Genomic DNA, 22,737 nt, shown 5'->3' with positions numbered 1-22,737 from the left:
CAGCGGTTGGTGAAGAGTGTGTTTATTAAAAGACGAACACTGTGGAATTTCCAGTACCAGTGTGGTCATGAGTGTCCTGCTGAGTGTTTCTACGGCCTCCTCTCAACCACTTAATACAACCCACGTTACAAATTAGTAATGTTTATCCATGTTTATAACACAAATTACCCAGTGGTCACTGTTGTCATGTTTCGCTGTGTGGCAGGCAGGAGAAAGGACCTACATACAGGAATCGAACATGGAAATGTAACTTAAAATGGTAGCTTTATTACTGGGAAAAACACTCCATTAAATAAACACATGAAAAGCAAACCAACACCCTGAACATGGAAACTAGGAATTAACACTGGAAAACTAGGAACTTGCTCAGGAACTTGCTGAAGCAAAAGTAGTTCGGCGAGGCCATGAAACTCAGGTCTGACTCAAAGCGATTCTAGCAAACCATCAGACAATTCAGAAGGGGAATATAGTGCATTATTTACACAGTGGATAGTGGCAGTTGGGGTAATACTGATTATAACTGGGGATATAGACAGGCGGTGGAAGGAATACTTTGAGGACCTCCTTAATACCACTGACAAAGAAGAGTCTGGGGACAGCTCATTTTCTTTTCCTTTCAGGAATCAACTTAGCTGTGTGTAGCTTCTGGCTGAGCTTGCTGCTGTGTCCTGCTGACCTATGTCAGGGCAGGACCAGGCCCACACAAGGAATACTTTATTCAAACTTGTCAGCTTCATTTTCTCATGCTGGGGATTTTTTCTTATTTGATCAATACTTGATTGTAATCTAAATCTAAGAAACCCACTGAACTGAAAGAAATCCACTTGTGAATATCTTTACAGTTTAATATTGGAACAAGCTGTCATACAAGAACAGAAACATGCTTCATTAGAATTCTTTGAATCCGAACTGTTTCCAAAAGGGTTTGTATAAAATTACAAAAAGGTCTGAACACCCCCTCAGACCCTCTGCCAGGGTTATACTTATTGCTTTCCAATTAGCATAAGCATTATTTATTTTTAGGTTCAGAATTTCTAACAGTAGTTATTATGGTCCGTGAAAAACATGTCTTTTCTTTTTAAACTAAGCCTCCTGATAATGATGCTAATTAAAGTACTAGTGTAGTAGCAGCTGTCTGATTTTACAAAGAAAGATAAACCTATACTATGGGAAAAATATGAAGCGACTAAATGGGTTGCTTGATAGGACCAGATTTTAAAATCCCTAAAATAATTAGCACAAGTCTTGAATGGGTTGGGGGGGGTGGGGGGTGTGAGGTAGCATAACATAAGCAGCATGGAAAGTGATAGCAAAACAGCATCTGCAGACTGTTCAAGTTTCTTTTAAGTAGGGATGGGTATTGAAAACCGGTTCTTGTTGAGAACCAGTTCCCACTGTTTCAATTCCTTGGAATTGTTTGCCATTTTTGCAAACAATTTCCTTATCGATTCCAGTCACCCCGAATGATGTCACTACGTTGCAGAGCGTCATTTACAGTACCTGGCAGGAAACATGGCAAACGCTAAAAAGTTTGGTCATACTTTACGAGAACAACAGGGCAACTTGCAATACTTGCATAGTAGATATTTAATTTAAGGGAGGAAACACTACAAATACAGAACCGGAGACAAAGGGCAGCCCTGGCGGAGCCCATCACCCACCGGGAACGAGTCCGACTTATTGCCGGCAATGCGAACCAAGCTCTTGCAACGGTTGTATAGGGATCGAATGGCCCGTAGCAATGGGCCAGACACCCCATATTCCCGCAACACCTCCCACAGGACACCCCGAGGGACACGGTCGAATGCCTTCTCCAAGTCCACAAAACACATGTAGACTGGTTGGGCAAACTCCCATGCATCCTCAAGTATCCTGGAGAGGATGAAGAGCTGGTCCAGCGTTCCGCCAGGGCTGCCCTTTGTCTCCGGTTCTGTTCATAATTTTTATGGACAGGATTTCTAGGCGCAGCCAAGTGGCGGAGGGCTTTCGCTTTGGTGGCCTCAGAATCTCATCTCTGATTTTTGCAGATGATGTGGTTCTGTTGGCTTCATCGGGTGAGGGCCTCCAGCTCGCACTGGAGCGGTTCGCAGCCGAGTGTGAAGCAGCGGGAATGAGGATCAGCACCTCCAAATCTGAGGCCATGGTTCTCAGCCGGAAAAGGGTGGAGTGCCCACTCCGGGTCGGGGATGAGTTCCTGCCCCAAGTGGAGGAGTTCAAGTATCTCGGGGTCTTGTTCGCGAGTGATGGGAGAAGGGAGCCGGAGATCGACAGACGGATTGGGGCTGCAGCTGCAGTAATGCGGACGCTGCACCGGTCCGTCGTGGTGAAGAGGGAGCTGAGTGTAAAAGCGAAGCTCTCAATTTACCGGTCGATCTACGTCCCTACCCTCACCTATGGCCACGAGCTGTGGGTAGTGACCGAAAGAACGAGATCGCGGATACAAGCGGCAGAAATGAGCTTCCTCCGAAGGGTGGCTGGCCTCTCCCTTAGAGATAGGGTGAGAAGTTCGGCCATCCGGGAGGGGCTCAGAGTAGAGCAGCTGCTGCTCCACATCGAAAGGAGCCAGCTGAGGTGGTTCGGGCATCTGACAAGGATGCCCCCTGGGCGCCTCCTGGGTGAGGTGTTCCAGGCATGTCCCACCGGGAGGAGGCCCCGGGGCAGACCCAGGACACGCTGGAGAGATTATATCTCTCGGCTGGCCTGGGAACGCCTTGGTATTCCCCCGGATAAGCTGGAGGAGGTGGCTGGGGAGAGGGAGGTCTGGGCCTCTTTGCTTAGGCTGCTGCCCCCGCGACCCGGCCCCGGACAAAGCGGATGAAAATGGATGGATGGATGGAACACTACAAATATGCAAAAGCATTTGCTCACAAAACACGCGATGACCTTAAATGAATGTCGTGATTTTAATTCCACTCCAGACTCATGAATCTCAACCCAGCAGCAGCGGTAACGTTTGTACGTCCTCTCCCGTTAATGCAGCAGGTAAATAATCAACTAACAGTGCATATTATGTTAGTGTGATCTGCCTTATTACAAAACCTGCCATTACTGTGTGCTGCATTTAGGTGACCATGATGAGAGAGACAGACAGAGTCTGGCTGGCGCTCGCTGGCAGTTGTCGCTGCAGTCTACCGGTAGCGTCTACTTTCAGGCCAGGATAGACGAATGTCACCGAGCAGTGACTCAGTTTGTGGTAAAAGGCTTGCACCCATTTGCCACAGCAGATGCCCTCAAATTTTCGGTAAGGGAATGTGTTTAATTGTAGGCAGGGACATTACTGGATATTCTTGTGTAATTGTTACAGAATAATTTATGTTATACTTTGTTATTGCTACAGAAGAATATTTATTTTATTATTTTACATTTACAATTTTTTTCCCCGGGGACCCTGTGAAACCCCATTGAAGAGCCATAGGCTAGATCTCTTAATATCTCACTGTTGGGTTTATAAGGCCATGCTACTCCTAAATTTCTATCTTGTTCAAAGGGAAGATATAAAACAAAGTTCTAAGCTAATCGGCCTTAGTGTTCTCCTTTTTTTTTAAAAGAATCAATAAGAGAATCGATAAAGAATTGAATCGTTAAACAGAATCGAAAATGGAATCGGAATCGTGAAAATCTTATCAATACCCATCCCTACTTTTAAGTCTTCTTTATTTTCTAGCATTGCCTTTCAACAAATGTTTCACAAAACATAAGAACCTGACAGTCAAAATCTCACCTGCTTTATACAGAATTCCATTCACATCTGAACCTCATTAACCTCTACCATCGAGAATATAGGGTAGGCTAAATAACACAGTCTAGACAAAGAAACAGGAATAAAATCATTTTTCCACTTAACAAACTCATTTACCCAACTAAACGGTGTGAAAAGTCAATCTCTTCACTTAATCTGACTCGTGAGGTTATTTTAAATGAAATAAACAATTTTACACAAAAGAAACAGCCCTTCATTTGGTTACACCCAATTGATATGATCAGTGACATCATATCCTATAAAATCAGGAAGTACTGGGGCGGCCATTCCCATATACCTGTTTCACATATAGGACCTGCACCAAGGAACACACAATGGTAAGTATAACCAAACTACATAAACAAATGAAAGATTCAAATCAACTAATGATGAAGTGGCATTTCGCTTTAAGAACATTTGCAGAGATGTAATGAATAAATGGTAAATGGCCTGTATTTGTATAGCGCTTTATTTAGTCCCTAAGGACCCCAAAGTGCTTTACACTACATTCAGTCATCCACCCATTCACACACACATTCACACACTGGTGATGGCAAGCTACATTGTAGCCACAGCTGCCCTGGGGCGCACTGGCAGAGGCGAGGCTGCCGGACACTGGCGCCACTGGGCCCTCTGACCACCACCAGTAGGCAACAGGTGAAGTGTCTTGCCCAAGGACACAATGACTGAGACTGTCGGAGCAGGAGCTCGAACTGGCGACCTTCCGATTACAAGACGAACTGCCAACTCTTGAGCCACGATCGCCTCAATATATAGACAATGCTACCACAAACAGACCCGGGATAGTATGTAGAGCCAAGGTTACATGTGCAGTGTCTACATTAAAGCTAGAGATGTGCTGATTGATACTGAAATATCGATTCCTCCGATACCAGTCATTTATGTTGTAGAATCGATTCTCACATTAAAATATTGATATTTTAGTAATTTAGGGTAAATTTGTAGTTTATCATTAACAGGACTTACTTACTTAGACTTAGAACCTCCCATGCCTTATGTGGCATATCGGGTGGCAAACGAACGCCACCAGGCTCGATCTTGTGTGCGGGCTTCAGCTTCTTCCAATGATATGTTCGATGTCTTTAGGTCTTGATGGACCTTCACCAGGTGTTGCGGGGATGTCCTCGTGGTCTTTTAATGCCCAGGGGTTGCCAGCACATCGCTGTTTTTGGAATCCATGCATCATCCATGCGGAGGATATGGCCGGCCAGTCGGAGTCTTTGGCATGCAACGATGTTGTGAAGTTTGACTGTGCCACTCCTTCGCAGGACCTCCTCGTTGGTGATGTGGTCGGTGTAGCGGATCTTCAGAATCCGGCGAAGACATCGCTGCTGGAAGACGTCGAGCTTGGTGTTGATGCAGGCCGATACCTTCCAAGTCTCGCTGGCATAAATGGCAGTTGGGATCACGATCGAATTAAGCACGCGGAGTTTGATCTTGAGGGAGATGGTCGGGGAGAACCAGATCTTGTTCATCCTCCGAAATACCGCAGCTGCCTTTCCAGTGTGGCACTTGACATCCACCTCCGCGTTGCCGTCATGGGAAATCGCGCTACCGAGGTAGGTTCTCCACTTCTTCTAGCAGCTGTGTCCCGATGTAGATCCCCCGTCGTGGGTCCATGGAGCTGACGTGCATGAGCTTCGACTTTTCAGAGCTGATCCTCAGGCCAGTTCCATTAATGGGAACACAATGGAAAGAAACTATATCATTCAGATTGTCTACATAGGAAGGAACTACTTCCTCTTCCGCCTTTCATAGTCATGTGCGAAATACGGATGTATAAATGTGTTGCAGCCCCTTGGCATGCACACTCACAACAATGGCTGCGCATAAATGGAGTCATGTGCGGACGTATTTTACATCCACAAACAAGCCGAGGCGTGGTTTGCGATACATGTGGCAAAAAAGTAAGGTGTTGTGGCAGCTCCACTAACCTTGTCAAACACCTCAGAGTAAATCATATCACAGAATATGATGAGCATATGTTGAGGCAAATTGAAGAGGAGGAGAGGAGAGGGACAGGACAGGTGCTGCTAGGGCGAGACAGACGTCTTTCACGGAGTCCTTTAGTGCCGCAGGCAGGCAACGTGTTCAAATAGCGCACAACTTCAGTTTTTTTATTTCTATATGATGAATTCTGCATTATTAAGTGATAAGAACAATTAATCGAATGTCCTGTAATCATTATGACTCTATAATTTGAGATACAATAAAAGATGCAATAAATAAAATACGTTTTTGTACAAAGTATCAGTATCGGATCAGTATCGTCGATACCACCCTGAATTTTACTTGGTGTCGGATCGGAAAGGAAATCAGTGGTATCGCACATCACTAATTAAAGCATTATGATTGACTATAAGATAACAGAACACAAAATAACAATATATGCAAGTGACAAATGGCATTCAGTCCAGCCACTTTGTCACAGGATCAGTGAAGCAAGTTTTCTTTAACTGACCTTAGGTGTTTTCAGTAATGTAATTCTTCAGTTAGTTGAAGACTAATGTAAACCACCATTTGTCACGAATACGAAACATCATCAGTTGTGCACCCCCAACTCATTGGGTGTTTCAGCTGTTTATCACAATACACCCTCATTTACAGAGTATTTTCCAAAAGGTCTTTGGGATCATCAAGATGTTTTCTTCCAGACACATTCTTTTGGTGGAGTCATGAACACTGACTTCAACTGAGGCAAATGTTCTGGGGTCTTTTGTGACTTCTTGGATGAGTGATCACTGCACTCTTGGTCAGCTGGACACCCCTGGGAAGCTTCACCATGGTTCCATGTTTTCGCCATTTCTGGAAAGGGGAGCAATCACTTTTCACACAGGGCTTGAGCACTCTGATTGAATACTAGAGAAGCCTTTTTCCCATGAAATCTGTTTAAATCCCCCAAAACATTTCTTTAGAATCTTTTTGTTTATTTTGGCATTATCAAAGACAAGAGATAAGCATTTAAATCCAATATTAACTAAAACTGAGAATCTCTGAGCTGTTTCACCTGTTGGATGTCAAAATTTCCTTATCAGTTCTCTTATTGATTCTTATTAGGTTCTCACTGGTTCAGCTTTAAGAGTTACCACCATCTCTAAGCAGCATATAAAATATGTTTTTTGCATTTTGCATGTGCATGCCACCCTGAACAACAAAGCACTGTATGATGAACAGTGTGTTTCTGTCCAACAGGGTACAAAGGTGCCATGGATTCAGATGAAAGGAGGATTGTTCTTGTGGGGAAGACGGGAGTGGGGAAGAGTGCAGCAGGAAACACAATCCTGGGGAGAGAGGCCTTTGAATCAGAACTGTCACCATCCTCTCTGACATCTGAATGCCATAAAGCAAAGGGGAATGTTGACGGTCGAAAGGTAGCTGTCAATGATACTCCAGGCCTTTTTGACACGAATTTCACTCAAGAAGAAGTATTGAATAGGATCAAGATGTGCATCTCTCTGTCTGCCCCTGGTCCTCATGCCTTCCTTGTGGTTCTTCAGCTGGGCAGGTTCACTCAGGAAGAGAAAGATACTGTTCAGATGATCCAGACCACCTTTGGTGAAGATGGAGCAAAATACACAATGGTGTTATTTACACATGGAGACCAGTTAAAGAAGCAAACCATTGAAAACTTTATTTCAGAAAGTCCTGATCTCATAGCCATCATTCGAAAGTGTGGTAACAGATACCATGTCTTCAACAATGAAATCAAAGATCCCAAACAAATCTCTCAGCTCCTGGACAAAATTGACAAGATGACTGTGGTGGAGGTTACTATACAAATGCAATGTTCATGAAAGCAGAGGCAGCCATAGAAAAGGAGAAAGAGCGACTCCTGAAGGAGATGGAAGCACAGAAGCAGAGAGAGCTTGATAAACTGAGAGCCAAATATGGAGGAAGGGCCACCAGAGAGAAGTGCAAGGTGCAGATGAGATATCATTATGAAGCCAGAGCCAGAGCTGAAAAATCAAATGACTTCACTTCAGCACCAGCAATAGCTGTTGCAGCAGCCTGTGGTGCTGCCATTGGAGGTGTGTTTGGAATTGCAGGCGGTCCGATAGGTTTGGCAGTTGGAATTGCTGCTGGAGCAGCTGTTGGAGCTACAGTTGGTGCTTTAGCAGTGAGAGTCTCAGATTGCTGCCACATACAATGAAGATTTTGGAGGATTAAATTATTCCCCAGGAAAATTTTGGCAGTTTTGGTCAACTGCATCTCAAGAAACATTTTTGCACAAATAAAGAATACGACTTTCCTAATCACTTTTTAATACTTAGAGAAATAATTTGAACATGTACAAGTGAGAGATACTCAACTGTTAATAACTTCACTATTATTTGTAAATGATTACAGTCACTAATGGGGTGGCTGTAGCTCAGGTGGCAGAGCAGGTCAGCCACTAATCAGAAGGTCGGTGGTTCGATCCCAGGCTGCATCCTGGCTGCATGCCAAATATCCTTGGGCAAGATACTAACCCCGTGTTTGCCTACTGGTGGTGGTCAGAGGGCCCGGTGGCGCCTGTGTCCGGCAGCCTCGCCTCTGTCAGTGTGCCCCAGGGCAGCTGTGGCTACAATGTAGCTTGCTATCGCCAGTGTGTGAATGTGTGTGTGAATGGGTGGATGACTGAATGTAGTGTAAAGCGCTTTGGGGTCCTATGGACTAGAAAAGCGCTATACAAATGCAGGCATTTACTAATGGAATATCAGTATCTATATAAATTCTGTTCTGGGAATATTTTGTATTTTTTTTGTCAGACTGGATTGAAAAAGTGTCATTCTAAGCAGTGTTGGTCAAGTTACTTGAAAAAAGTAATCGGATTACGCGTTACTGCCCATCTCTGATTCTAAGCTTGTTCAAGCACAAACATGAAACCAGCCAGTCATGCTGGTACGATATTCCACAACCTTGGACATGTGAGCTCTAGGAGAGATGTAGCTATCTATGTGAAATCTCTATACCAGCGGTCCCCAACCCCCGGGCCACGGACTGGTACAAGTCCGTGAGTCATTTGGTACCGGGCCGCGAGAGTTGAGACTTGGGTGTGAAATGTATGGTTTTCAGGGTTTTTATCGGTTTTTAGCGTAATTTTGTTATCGTTTTTTTCATTAACTCGGTTTTCCTGGGTCTTTTCACGTGTGTTATGAATAAATCTTCTTTTTTCGAGACCGGTAATAGTTTTATTTTGTTTGTATTTATCCGCAACTCCCTAAAGGCCAGTCTGTGAAAATATTGTCGGGCACAAATCGGTCCGTGGCGCAAAAAAGGTTGGGGACCGCTGCTCTATACTATTCTCTCTAATATTCTGGGGATTTTGCCTTGCTGTTGATCAACAATGGACTTGCACATTCAACTCAAAGTTCTTGATTAATTCTAATTAATTCTTTTGATGCTGGTGTTTGAAATGGAAGAAACTCATTTATTTTGAAATATGTGTCACCATTTAAATGACCTGAACCCAATTCAAAAATGTTCAGTGTTCATCTTTTGGACATGGATATACTGATATATGGTTGTTGTGTTTTGGCTATCGGTGATTGCCTTAGAGCAGGGGTCTAGTAAGGAAAAAAGATTGGCACTCACTTTTGCAGTTTTGTGTTATACAATATTTAAAATTTAAAAAACCCACTATATTTTCATAAATATTTGTCAGTGTATTTTTTGTTTTGTTTTTTTGTACTTCTCGAACACTTGAGTGGCCCTCCAATGAGATGACAGTGCTAGCAGTGGCCCCCAGCTCATTTGAGTTTCAGACCCCTGCCCTAGAGTGACTGTCTGCTCAACCTGGTATATAGGTGTATAGACATGTTTGTCTGGCAGTCTCTCTAAGGACTTCAACAGTAAAATCAAGGCTTGAACCTCACACAGACCTTTGAAGGGTTGTAAACACACACGTTATCCTGTATATATCGTACTTACTATTGTTTGAGTACTTGCGATTATTTTATTGTACTTTTTATATTTTACATTTATATTTATTATTTATCTTGCACCAAGGGAGTGGCACTCCAATTTCATTGTACTCTGTACAATGACAATAAAGGCTATTCTATTCTATTCTATTCTATTCTATTCTATACACACACAAATGTTTTAAAGAAATTGTAAGTCAGCATGTTCTTGTAGGGTGAAAACAAAACCTTTTAAATTAAATTGCTTACATTGTGTCATTAGGGTTTTTGTATTTAAAGTTTCTTTTTTTCCATCTGGGTGTTCCAAATAGGTAAAAATACGATTTAAAAAAGGGTCAGTAACGTAACCCTAGATTTGTTGTGGGTGGCCTGGTAGATAGAGGTTAAAATAAAAATGCTTATTTGCTAATGAGGGTCGGCACCAATTTATGCACTCATATTTTATTAGTTTATGGAGATAGTTTTTTCAGTCTCTTAGAATTGGGTGCTTGACAGTCTAGAAAGGCCAGCTTTTATCTTACACTGTGATGGTGAGCAAATAACTTGTACACTCTAAAAACTATTGTTTAAGCTCAACAAAAAAAATTAACGCAACAGTTTCCATTAGTCTTTTTGAGTTATGATAACTTATGTTGAAATTAGATTGAACCAACAAACTATATTGAGTTACGGGAATTAAATTATCCTCCATAATCAAAGGTGATTTGAATTACCATTTACGTAATATTTGGTAGCTTAAAAACATATTTTTAAGTTGTTTACTCATAAAAATTATGTTCCTCCAATTACTTTTTCCACATTATTTGAAATGATTTTTAAGTGTTATGTAATTAATTACAGCAATTACAAAAACAATTTTTTAAAGTTCATTATTTAAAATATTAAGTTGCTGATTTTCATCATTATTATCATCATTTTAGCTTTCTCTTATTTTTTTTTTATTGTAATAGCTTTTAAGAAAGGAATTCATTCAACATTTTTTTTTATCAAATAACTTTTTTATTTTTTTAACAGTAGGCATTTCAACACTTTGTATTTAAAAAGTGAAAATAAACCAGAAATTTAGATTTATACCATCACAGCCAAGTTATAGAATATGCCTTTATGTATTTAACACCACAGAAACAAATGTGTTCAATTGGTAAAAAATCTACTTAGAAAACATTTTGTTGCAGTAATACTTCCATGCAAGTGTTCAGTAAATGTTAACTTTCAATGCCTACCAAACTTTACAAGATCTTGCATCTTTCTATTACACAATGTAGCAAACACCTTTAAGATCAATGTTACACATACAGGATTCAAAACAGTTAACAATTTTTGAAACAGAGTCAACATCTTTAACATAATGATGGTTCCATCAAGGTCAAGGAACAGCTTCTGAACAACTTCAAAAGTATATTTGCATTAGCTCAGATTGAGAGCATATATTATGCCCATGAGCAAAACACAGCACCTTGGGAAATTCTGGCCCTCCATTATTTTTGTTTCCTCCACCACAATGGTTGCAGTCTTATGGTTAGATCCAGGGGTGTACCGGTCACTGATGATGGCAGTTTTCATCACCTGCCTTAAGTTCTTTGGTGTCCTTGTAAAGCAAATTTTAAAAAATAGGTTAGTGAATTATAGATTACTTTTATACTTACTGAATCTTAATGAATTCAGATGATCAATGGAACACACACACACACACACACACAATGCTGAATTACTTACACCAAACTCCATGAAAAGGTCCTCGTCCTTCTCTCCAAGGAAAGTGATAAGGCAGCAGATGGCTACTTCTCTGCGTGTTTCAATTGTATTGTGCTATTTAAGAAAAAATAAAGTGTGAGTATAAAATACATGGGTGACTGACAACAAAGTGCATTTCAAAGCTACCCAAAGTCTAAATAGTTGTCCTACCTCAAGAAGCATGTCCTTGATCTGCCTGATTCTCACTCCCTTAGCTCATCCCCTTGATAAAATGACATCCATCAGTTTTGGGGTGCAATGGTCAAGTGTAGCCATTCAAGGCTTACAGTGGTTATTCTCTTGAACTCCTCCTTTATCTGTAGACCACACAAACAGAAGAATTAAACCTTGCAGACTATTAGCTATACTGCATTAATGAATGCTGTAATACATTATTTAAAGAGGATAGAAGTGATCTAAGGCTACCCCAAGTTTTGAGGGAACAAAAACAATCTTGGTGAAGACAAGGGAGACTTCCCCACCATAACCGTGGTGTAATCTCTAATGTTTTAGCAACCCTGTTTTTGCAGAGGTTTCGAATTTACACATTGTTCACTCCCAGCCCATTTTGTAAAAAATGTGTCCCAACTTAACAAAGCACTAATGACCCTAGATTATCACACTATACTAACTGCTTACATAAAGTCTTAATATTAAGTAGATTCACATTGTTAATGCCAGAATAATGCTATTTGAATGACATTAACAATATTTCACACAATCTGATTTAAAAAAAAAAAAAACCCCAAAAAAACAAAACAAAGATAGCTACAGCTCTTAAGATCAAGAACAATACTTACTTTAAGCTGTATCACAATACTAACCAAAATCATTTACAATGTAATATTACGTATAGGTCATGCAAGTTTTATAAAGACATAAAATAGGTGAGCCAGATGGAAAAAAGAAGCCTCTAGGTTATCCCTCTGACAAAACTATTCACAGTTTAAGGCTTCCAATTTTGGTAAAAAGAAAAACAAAATCAGCCTAAGATCGAAATTAGATTGCACTGTGTAGCAAAACTTTAACCACGCTTTTCCTAGCCACAGTTGCACTCTCTAGCTGAAGACTTTTGTCAAATGAAACTTTATAAGTCTTATCCTCTGCTGTGCTAAAGTTTAGAATGGCTAGCATTAGCTACATGTGGTAGTGCAAAGTATTTCCTTATCTGTATGAGCATCACATCATACACAAATCCACTACAGGTGACTAGCACAAATGCTTTGCTTTGGTAGAACTGTTATTTGTAAATGAAATGTTACTTACCTTGAAATGTCTTTTACAAAAGCTTGCACCATGCAACTCAACATGTGTGAATTTGCCCAGCTAGTTAAGTCGGTAGGGGAGGGAATTTGAAATCAGAAGTTACAGTGGAAAAAAATAAGTTATGTATTAAATTTCTTTAAGTAATTACAACTTGAATTTTATTTTGAACCCACTAACATTGGGATTTAATTTCAAATTACATATAAAATTAATTTAATGTAATTACCAACATTATTATTTCAACACAACCCAAAAAAATAAAGTTTGCAACTTAGAAGGTCTATCTTAATCAATAAATTAGAATTTTTATGTTGCAGCCATGGATTTAATCAAGTGGTGGTAAAAGGCCTGATGAATTACTTTTTAGAGTGTACACTGTACAATCTACACTAAAGTTCAATGTTTTATACAATGACGGCAGAAAAAGAAAAAAAAAACTGAAAAAGAAAAAAGATGTTCCTATGTTTTATGTCTGCAGGTTCTAGGAAGCAGAAGAAGAGTGATGAACTACGAATTATTTTGGTGGGAAAAACAGGAGGAGGGAAGAGTGCAACAGGAAACATCATCTTAGGAAGAAAAGATTTTCAGTCTGAACTAGAGATGGCACGATACCACTTTTTTATGTCCGATACCGATACCGATATCATAAATTTGGATATCTGCCGATACCGATATGAATCCGATATAGTGTTTTTTAATCAACAAAACTGTTTTTTTTTTTTATATCTTGCTGCATTTTGTATAAGTTCATAACTCAAGTTTAAAACAACAACTACACTAAAGCTATTCTGTTATACCTGTATGCAAAACAAAATATTTCATAGTTCAGCAATACTGATCAATCTAATAAACTTAAACCTACACCATCCTCCCTATTCTGGTATTTTAAAGAGTACTTAGCGTAAATATTAAGCAACCTAACTAACAGGGTTCCAACTCCCAGCAACAACAAAAATAAATAAATAAAAAATAGGGAACCACCCCTCACGCTCCACCTCATGATGCTTAATCGACGTAATCAACCTTAATTTGATGCAGTGTGAAAAAAAATGCACAGAAATCAATTATTTTTCAAGAAATATTAAATAGATTCAACATCTTTCTTCAACAAAATTGCAGACTGCACAGATGGTACCTTCCCAAAGGAAAAAGTACTATATCTTACTAGGGTATATATATTAGACTTAATAGTCACTATATACAGTAATTGACTTCTATTCCTTTTACATCAAATTAAAACTTTGGGTGTCAGATAATTATTTATTAAAAGCTCGACATTTTAAATGAGAATAAGAAAGAAAAGTATGTCTTTGTGCCCCCTTTTCCCTGTTAATGCCCTATCGGCCCCCCTGGCTAAACTTTGCTAGATCCGCCCCTGCACAGTTACCAGCCGTCAGCTACGTAGAAAAAGATCCTCGAGTAGAAAGTAATATTAAATAAATTCTAACAACAGCTTATCAAGCTTAAACGTGTTGCTGTTGTTTATCCGCTGGTTTCCTCTTTCTGGTGCAAAGTGGGCCAAAACCAAACAAGAGAGACGGACTCACGACAGAAAAGCCGATCAGCTGATCATTAAGCAGTTTCATGATTGAAGTAGCAGCAAGAAGAGGCAGTCGCTTGTTAAGCTTAACGCAGGAATGCTTTACAAACATTCAGAGATGGACTTACACACTTGCTTTACTTCTCTCGGGAATAACTTTGTCGGAGATGAAATGCCGGGTTGCTAGCGAAGCTCCAAATGCTATCCAGACCACCGACAGATCCCGCATGCCACAGCCGCTCTATCACGTGATGCATACTGCTTCGACGTGCTAACGTTCTGAGGCGAGTTACGGCGTGTTGCAAGTTTTGTGAGGTGCTTTCGTGATATTTAATGGATCGTATTACATTTTTTATTTTTCTCCGATATCCGATCCAGTAATTTAGGTCAGTATCGGACCGATACGTAATATCGGATCGGTCCATCTCTAGTCTGAACTGTCCCCACCGTCCTGGACATCTGAGTGCAAGAGAGCTCAGGGAGATGTGGAAGGTCGAAAGGTGACCATCATTGACACTCCTGGGGTATTTGACAATAATGTGACTGAAGAAGAAGTGTTAAAAAAATTAAAATATCTATTTCTCTGTCTGCTTCTGGCCCTCATGCCTTCCTGATGGTCCTAAAGCTTGGTAGGTTCACACAAGAAGAGGAAGACACTGTGAAGATGATTCAAAGTACTTTTGGTAAAGAGGCAGCCAAATACTCGCTAGTTCTGTTCACACATGGAGACAAACTAAAGAAACAAACTACTGAAAATTTCATCTCAAAAAATTAATGACTTCAAGAGCTCATTGAGGGTGTCTATGGCAGATATCATGTCTTCAATAACGAAGTGGAAGACCCAGAACAAATTAGGCAGCTTCTAGAGAAAATTGACAGAATGACTGTGGAGAATTGTGGGGGTCACTACACAGTAAACATGTTGAAAAAGGCAAAGAAGGCCTCAAAGAAAGAGAAACAGAGACTTGCAAAGGAACGAAAGGATGAAGAGCAACAGAGAAAGAACAACCTAAAGGCTGAAGTCAAAAGAGAAATGAATTTAACAGGACAGTCAGTGAAGCATGCAACATGTCTGTTGCAATAAGAAATTCAAACTTCATAGAAGCAAAAAACTATTGCCTAGTTTAATGTATTACTTTTATAATATTGCTTTTTGGCTGTAGACTATGTTGTTAACTTGTTTTAGTCAGAGCCAACTTTGCTTAACAAAGCATTATCTACATTGCCAAAAGTATTAGCTCATCTGCTTTACCACGCATATAAATGTGAGTGACATTTTATTTTTAATTCATTAAAATGTGATTTAATATGTAGGTTTAATCTGATGTTAGCCCACCCTTTGCAGCTACAACAGGATTAGTTCTTCTGGAAAGACTTTCCACAAGGTTTAGGAGTGTGTTTATTGGAATTTTTGACCAGAAGCGCACTTTTCACAATCTTCCTCACCAAACTCACTTATTCATGTCTTTATGCACTGTAAAATGTAATATTGTGTTTAATTAAAAATATTAAATAAGCTGAACTCAATTTTTATCAATTTGTTATTAGAACTCAATTTAAATAAGTTACAAGTACTTTTTATGCAAAATGCTGATAAACTCAATTTATTTGAGTTGTCTTAACTTAGAAAAACTAAATAAGCTGGAAGTTTTGCTTCTCAGTGCGGAAGGATGAAAGATGTGTTTTGAAAATGCCACGTCACTACCGTCCTCCTCCCTCTTGGATCAGTCCGCATGTTCATGGTGCCAGCATTTGTTATGGAATATGTTGAGCAAACCTGGAGAAGCGTCAGCTCAAGAGATTATTGTCATTGCTGTGAATCTTTACCTGATACACTGACTTGGTAAGTAAATGTTTACTCTTATTCAAACTGATTTTGTGGCTTCTCTTAGTTTAGCAGCAAGTTTATAATCTTGCTAGCTAGTTAGTGTTAGCCTAGCATTGCTGTTGCCGCTGGGCTCATGTTACTTAAAAATTAACACACCCTTAAAAACCTTACATAAAACTATGTCGGTGAAATTTTCTGTTGATTGTTTGAAATAAAAAAGTGAGATAAGAGCCCAGACAAAATTCTTCGGGAGGTGCAGCCATTAGGGGTGTGGTGTGGGGGGTATTTTCAATCCATAGCCATAACTAACTAACTAACTAACTAATTATATATATCATGTTTAACCTGAGTAGCAAAAGACCGCAGGGGGTTGAAAACAATAAGCCAGGAGTTAGCTGTGCTCATGGACTCTATCAAGCCTTAACCTCCCGGTCAGCTATCGCGCTGGTGGATAACAGAGCTCTCCGAAAACGTGGAAGCGCTTTTGCAAATATGTGATATTTTGATAAATTAAGTAGATATTTGAGCATTACACAGCTACATTCTCACCTGAAAATATCTTAAAAGGTTATTTTGTGACCCAGAAAGGGTAGTCTGGGGAAAAGGAGGATGGCATTTGTCGGCTGCGGTTGTCGGAGCGTGTGCGTACTTATTGGCCAATGGCGGAGGAGCGCGGCTAAAAAACTTATTACTTTTTCTGAGTCACAAAATCAACTTTTAAGATATTTTCAGGCGAGAATGTAGCTGTGTAAAGTTCAAATATCTGCTCGATTTATCAAGACATCACATATTTGCAAAAATGCTCAGACGTTTTCGGAGACGTCCATTTTTTTCATGCTTTGTGGCAGCTTTTGAACATCTGTGGCATCTATTAATGTCAAATCTAGCCTTTATTTAACAACATAAGCAAACTCCATGTTACAATGATTGCACAGCCATTAAGGATCAAATCAGTTTCTGAAAAATGTTCTGTTTTTTCTCCCTCTGCTTGCTTCTTACTGTCTTTGAGGCTCGGGACCAGTACTCCTGCTGTTGGACAGAAAGACATCAGTAAGTATTCTGGTTTTCCAATATATTAGCAACTGTCAGTGACATTTATAATAATCAGGCTGAACTTTAATCATACTTTAGATCAGCCTGTTTTACTTATTGTTTTATTTGTGCTTTGGTTTGGGGAAGTTGTTTCTTTACTGATCTTTTCCTGTCTTCTGTTATTAGACTTGAGATATGACTGCGCGATGCTGTTGCTGGTGACTCCAGTTAATTCTACAAGACATGCTGTGTAAGTAAACAAACAACAACAGTTTGGTCTGCATTTCTTGAAAGATCACATCCCCCAAACTTAGTTTAGAGGGTCTACACTGTATATAGTGAAGTCTGCAAGTTTTCTAACAACAAAATTTGTTTTGTGCCCAAATCATTTTGTACATCATTAGAATGAAAGTTATTGGCCATGTTTGCATAGCCCTTTTTAAAATGATGCTTTCATGACATTATTGTGTGTTGGGTGGTGGTCAGGGCTATCCAGACTGACAATTGGGACACTGAATGTCACCTCTCCGGTGGGGAGGGAGCCTGAGATTGTCTAAATTTGAGTCTGTTTATACCAAATGCAGAAAAAATGTTTTAAGAAAGCAATTAAGTTCATGTTCCAAAAAATACGATTGTTTGCTTGCAGGACAACAGGAGAGATGAGTCCTCCATCACAGATGGTGTGGTCAGTGAAGATGGTCGCCTGCAGGTTCAAGCTCATTGCATCTCCAACCCACATCCAGTGACACTGTACTTAAGGGAAGTTAAAGACTTTCTTCTGCACCTACATTTGGATCACCTCGATCCATGATAGTCATTCAGGCAGTAATGCCTGGACTGGAAACAAGCCATCCTTAAAACATTACAACATTCCAGCTCATGTGTTGGAATGCAAAACAAATGTGTTGTTTAAATTAGAGACTGCACTTGTGACAGAACAACACATATTTTTATTTTGATTATATAAGTAATGTAAGTACAAAACAAAGTTGTGGTAGGCCTAAACTTATTTTCAGAATAATTACATCTGCGACTTTGTTTCATTGTAAGATTATAACAGTGATGGCAATATAATTGTTTGTTGTTCAGCAGAACAGTGTCCAGTATGTTGGCTGTTATACTTTGTTGTGTTTGAAAATAAAAGTTGGTCTGATTTTAACATCATGACAAAAAGTGTTGTTAATTATTTTTAATCATATTCAGGTTACCACAAATTGTTTTTTCATTTAGTTGAACTTGAAATGTTTGTCAGTAGGTAAACAATTAGTATTGTATAGTCAGTATCAAGTTATTCTTAATACTGTAGACTTGCACTGTATAAGTTGTCCTAACAGTCATCTTAAGTAAGCTTTACTTAGTTTTGTTCAGGCAACGAGTTTCCTTAATTTTTTTGAGTTCTGCGAACTAACAAGGCTGTATAGTGTACTCAAAATGAGTAAGTTGCCCTAACTTGGTCATCTTACGTAAACTTGATCCAATTTTCTTGAGTTCTGGGAACAAATGAGCTTGTACAGAGTACTCAAAATAAATAAGTTGTTCTAATTTAGTCATTTTTAGCTAAGCTTTACTCAATTTTTTTGAGGCAACGAGTTTCCTCAATTTTTTTGAGTTCTGGGAACTAATTAGATTTTACAGTGTGGACCTTGCTTTGTGCACTGGTAAAGAGGCAAACTACAAACTGTTTATACAATGCTTGGAGCATAAAATTGTCCAAAATGTCTTCGTATGTTGAAGCTTTAAAAGCTTCTTTCACTGGAACTAACTCCTGAAAAATAACTCTACACATAACTCCCCAACAATAAAACTACACTTGGCACTGTGCAGTCAGACAAGTACCATTTTCCTGGCAATGACCAAACCTAGACTCGTCCTTTGGATTGCCAGACACAGAAGTGTGATCGTGACTGTAGAGAACACATCTCCACTCCTCTAGAGCAGCGGTCCCCAACCTTTTTTTGCGCCACGGACCGGTTTATGCCCGACAATATTTTCATGGACCGGCCTTTAAGGTGTCGCGGATAAATACAACAAAATAAAACTAGTACCGGTAGAAGATTTATTCATAACACACGTGAAAAGACCCAGGAAAACCAAGTAAACGATAAAAACGATAACAAAATAACTCTGAAAACCGATAAAAACCCTGAAAACTATATATTTCACACCTGAGCCTCAACTCTCGCGGCCCGGTACCAAACGACCGGGGGTTGGGGACCGCTGCTCTAGAGTACAGTGGTGGCATGCTTTAGACCACGGATGCAGGTATGGTATGGATGCAGCTGCTGCCAAGGAAATCCATTGCTTGAGGCTCTCTACACACTGTTCTTGAGCTAATCTGAAGGCCACATGGAGTTTGGAAGTCTGTAGCAATTGATTCTGCAGAAAGTTGGTGACTTATGTGCACTAGACCCCCACTTTGTGATCTGTTTGTTATAATATTATATACTATATATATTAATGTTATAAAATTTGTTATAATATTACTACCTAGGGCTGCCACGATTAGTCGACTAGTCACGATTACGTCGACTATCAAAATTGTCGACGACTGATTTAATAGTCGACGTGTCGTTTGAAGCTTTGTAAGATCACAAAAGACGCAAGAATAAGTAGTAGGATTTAAGAGTGTAATAACGGACTGAAACAGAAGATGGCAGCACTGCATGTACAAGGATGCCAGCTGCTGTTAAACCCTGAAGAAGAAGAAGCAGCTGTGTCACAGAATTCATAGCGCGGCCCTGCTCAGTTTCCAACAATGGCGGCAGCTAGTTAGTTTTATTATTACTCTTATTATTCTTTCTGGGTCACAAAATAAACTTTTAACATATTTTCAGGCGAGAATGTAGCTGTGTAAACCTCAAATATCTGCTCAGTTTATCAAGACACCACATATTTTCAAAAGCGCTCTGACGTTTTCGGAGACGTCTGTTACCCACTAGCTGGATAGCTAGCCGGGGGCAAGGCTCACTAGAGCCCGTGAGAACACCGGACTCCCAACAAATCGTTTTCAAACCCACCGCCGTCTTTCGCTACTCAGGTTAAATATATATAAGTCAATTAGATAACTTAAAAATGTTATTGTTTGGCTTTTTTTTGTATTTTATTTGTTCCTGAGTAAATCGGTTTGGCTGAGATTAAAGTTATAGTTTTTACACAGATGGATAAACGTCAAGCAGACAACTGATTATCAGAAGTGTGAGATGCTGGAGAATATACTCCGGTGTCCTGTTATATTTTAGATAGCAAGGAGTTTATTAAACTTCACCGAAACAATCTGCAAATTTCATTAAAATTTAATAAACTATCATCTTGTCTTTATTTTTAGTTAGCACAGACCTTACACACTTAAAGCTGTAAGCTAATGATAGTTATATAAGAGCAGATGCATGCTTGTGCAGTAAGCTGTACGTTTTAGGTCCAATGGATGCATGATCTGATTAGTCAACTAATCGCAAAAATAATCGGTGACTAGTCGACTATCAAAATAATCGTTTGTGGCAGCCCTATTACTAACACATGACTGTGGAATATTTAGTTGTCATGGTCCGGGTGAGTGCTGGGATTTTCCACTGGAGCGTGGTCACCACCCCTGGGCGGAGTCACCCTGCACTTGCATTACCACACACCTGCGAGCAACTGAGCTGCCGGCATTTAAGACCAGCATTCACCACTACTTGCCGCCAAGTGATCTGCTAACCTCAGTTAGTGTCATCCGTCACAGGTCTTGTTAAATTTTAGAGGTCGTTATTCTGCCCTCATTAGGGTGGTTTCTAGCTTGACAGATAGCTAACAGGGCCACAATAAACATCCGGGAGTCCGGAAATCCCATAGACGGGCTAACGTGTTAGCATCGCGGCCATTTCTCACACAAAACTCTAAACTGCTACGCATAACTATCGCGGGAAAGCTTACACAACATATAGCAACTACTTACAGGCATGTGCTCTCTCAGGCTCAGCAAGAAAAAGTGAACAAAAAGTGGAACTGCTTGAAGAAGGTGTCTTCCAGAAACTGGCAGTAGGACTGGGAGTTGAGTTTGACTCCATCCTCAACCCGAAAAGGCCCCACAAGCTCATGTTTGATGATACCAGCCCAAACCAGTACTCCACCTCCACCTTGCTGGCGTCTGAGGCGGACTGGAGCTCTCTGCCCTTTACCAATCCAGCCACGGGCCCATCCATCTGGCCCATCAAGACTCACTCTCATTTCATCAGTCCATAAAACCTTAGAAAAATCAGTCACAGAGATATTTCTTGGCCCAGTCTTGACGTTTCAGCTTGTGTGTCTTGTTCAGTGGTGGTCGTCTTTCAGCCTTTCTTACCTTGGCCATGTCTCTGAGTATTGCACACCTTGTGCTTTTGGGCACTCCAGTGATGTTGCAGCTCTGAAATATGGCCAAACTGGTGGCAAGTGGCATCTTGGCAGCTGCACGCTTGACTTTTCTCAGTTCATGGGCAGTTATTTTGCGCCTTGGTTTTTCCACACGCTTCTTGAGACCCTGTTGACTATTTTGAATGAAACGCTTGATTATTCGATGATCACGCTTCAGAAGCTTTGCAATTTTGAGACTGCTGCATCCCTCTGCAAGATATCTCACTATTTTTGACTTTTCTGTGCCTGTCAAGTCCTTCTTTTGACCCATTTTGCCAAAGGAAAGGACGTTGCCTAATAATTATGCACACCTGATATAGGGTGTTGATGTCATTAGACCACACCCCTTCTCATTACAGAGATGCACATCACCTAATATGCTTAATTGGTAGTAGGCTTTCGAGCCTATACAGCTTGGAGTAAGACAACATGCATGAAGAGGATGATGTGGACAAAATACTCATTTGCCTAATAATTCTGCACTCCCTGCACTGTTGTTGCCTGTGTATGCTCATCTACCTTTGTCGAATCTCCCTCCAGAGTCTTAGCACAGGATCTGACTTTCTGGATGAGCTTCGCTATGCCACATACAAGTGTCTTCCAGCTGGAAAAGCTCTCAAACCTGTGTGAACCAAGCAGTCTTTCAGAAGCTTTCGTAGAAAAGGTTGCAATCAGTGGACGCACATCTGCATTCTTTTCTGGTTCTACAAGCTCAAAGAACTGTGGTGGAGTAAGTGTAACTCCCTTTTCATTTTCAAGAACATCGGCCCAGAAAACCAGTTTGTATCTCTCAACAGTGCAGCTGGAACTGGTCTTGTACCAGGATTGTGTTCCGAACTGAGAAAGTGCCACTGTTCAGGCTGCGAAGACTTCCGGATGCGTGCTACTCTGTTTGCAACATACACATAAAACCTTGGGTTGGCGTTGTAGATGTAGCCCAGCACAACTCTGGAGTTGGTGTAAAACTTCACTTTGTGGATTTCGACATCTAGCTCATCCCTCAAGATATCAGCCAGCTCAACTGATAGTACGGCTCTAGACAGGGCACAGTATAGGAATTTAGATTTCCCTATGCAGAATCCTACAAGACAGTGTCCTTCATCATCAACTGTCCTGAGGTAGGCATCTGCCAGAGATGGCCATGGTGGACGCGTCACAAAAGACACATAACTCCCTGTGCTGTGCGGAAAGCAGGGGAAACAGGTAGATACTGCCTTGGTATGTGAAGTTGCTCGAGTGCCTTCAGTGAGTCTCTCCAAGACTACCCCTTTTTCAGCAGGTATTGGGGTGTCCCAATCGCAAT

The 22,737-nt window shown here is 40.4% G+C and overlaps 1 long non-coding RNA gene and 2 pseudogenes across 1 annotated transcript; 2 read left to right on the top strand and 1 right to left on the bottom strand.

Annotated features, from left to right (window-relative positions):
• The first annotated feature begins 5,206 nt into the window (after positions 1-5,206).
• Positions 5,207-7,910, top strand: LOC113012016 (GTPase IMAP family member 4-like; annotated as a pseudogene).
• Positions 7,911-10,687: 2,777 nt separating this feature from the next.
• Positions 10,688-12,125, bottom strand: LOC113012019 (uncharacterized). The gene is made up of 3 exons (XR_003270633.1): positions 11,569-12,125; positions 11,380-11,472; positions 10,688-11,251 (listed from the first exon to the last, which is right to left on the bottom strand). It is a non-coding gene; the product is annotated as an uncharacterized LOC113012019 (long non-coding RNA).
• Positions 12,126-12,693: 568 nt separating this feature from the next.
• Positions 12,694-22,064, top strand: LOC113012719 (GTPase IMAP family member 7-like; annotated as a pseudogene).
• The last annotated feature ends 673 nt before the right edge of the window (positions 22,065-22,737 follow it).

This window comes from Astatotilapia calliptera, chromosome 19 (assembly GCF_900246225.1).
Source record: "Astatotilapia calliptera chromosome 19, fAstCal1.2, whole genome shotgun sequence".
NCBI lineage: Eukaryota > Metazoa > Chordata > Actinopteri > Cichliformes > Cichlidae > Astatotilapia > Astatotilapia calliptera.
This window is presented reverse-complemented; position numbering and strand designations above follow the sequence as displayed.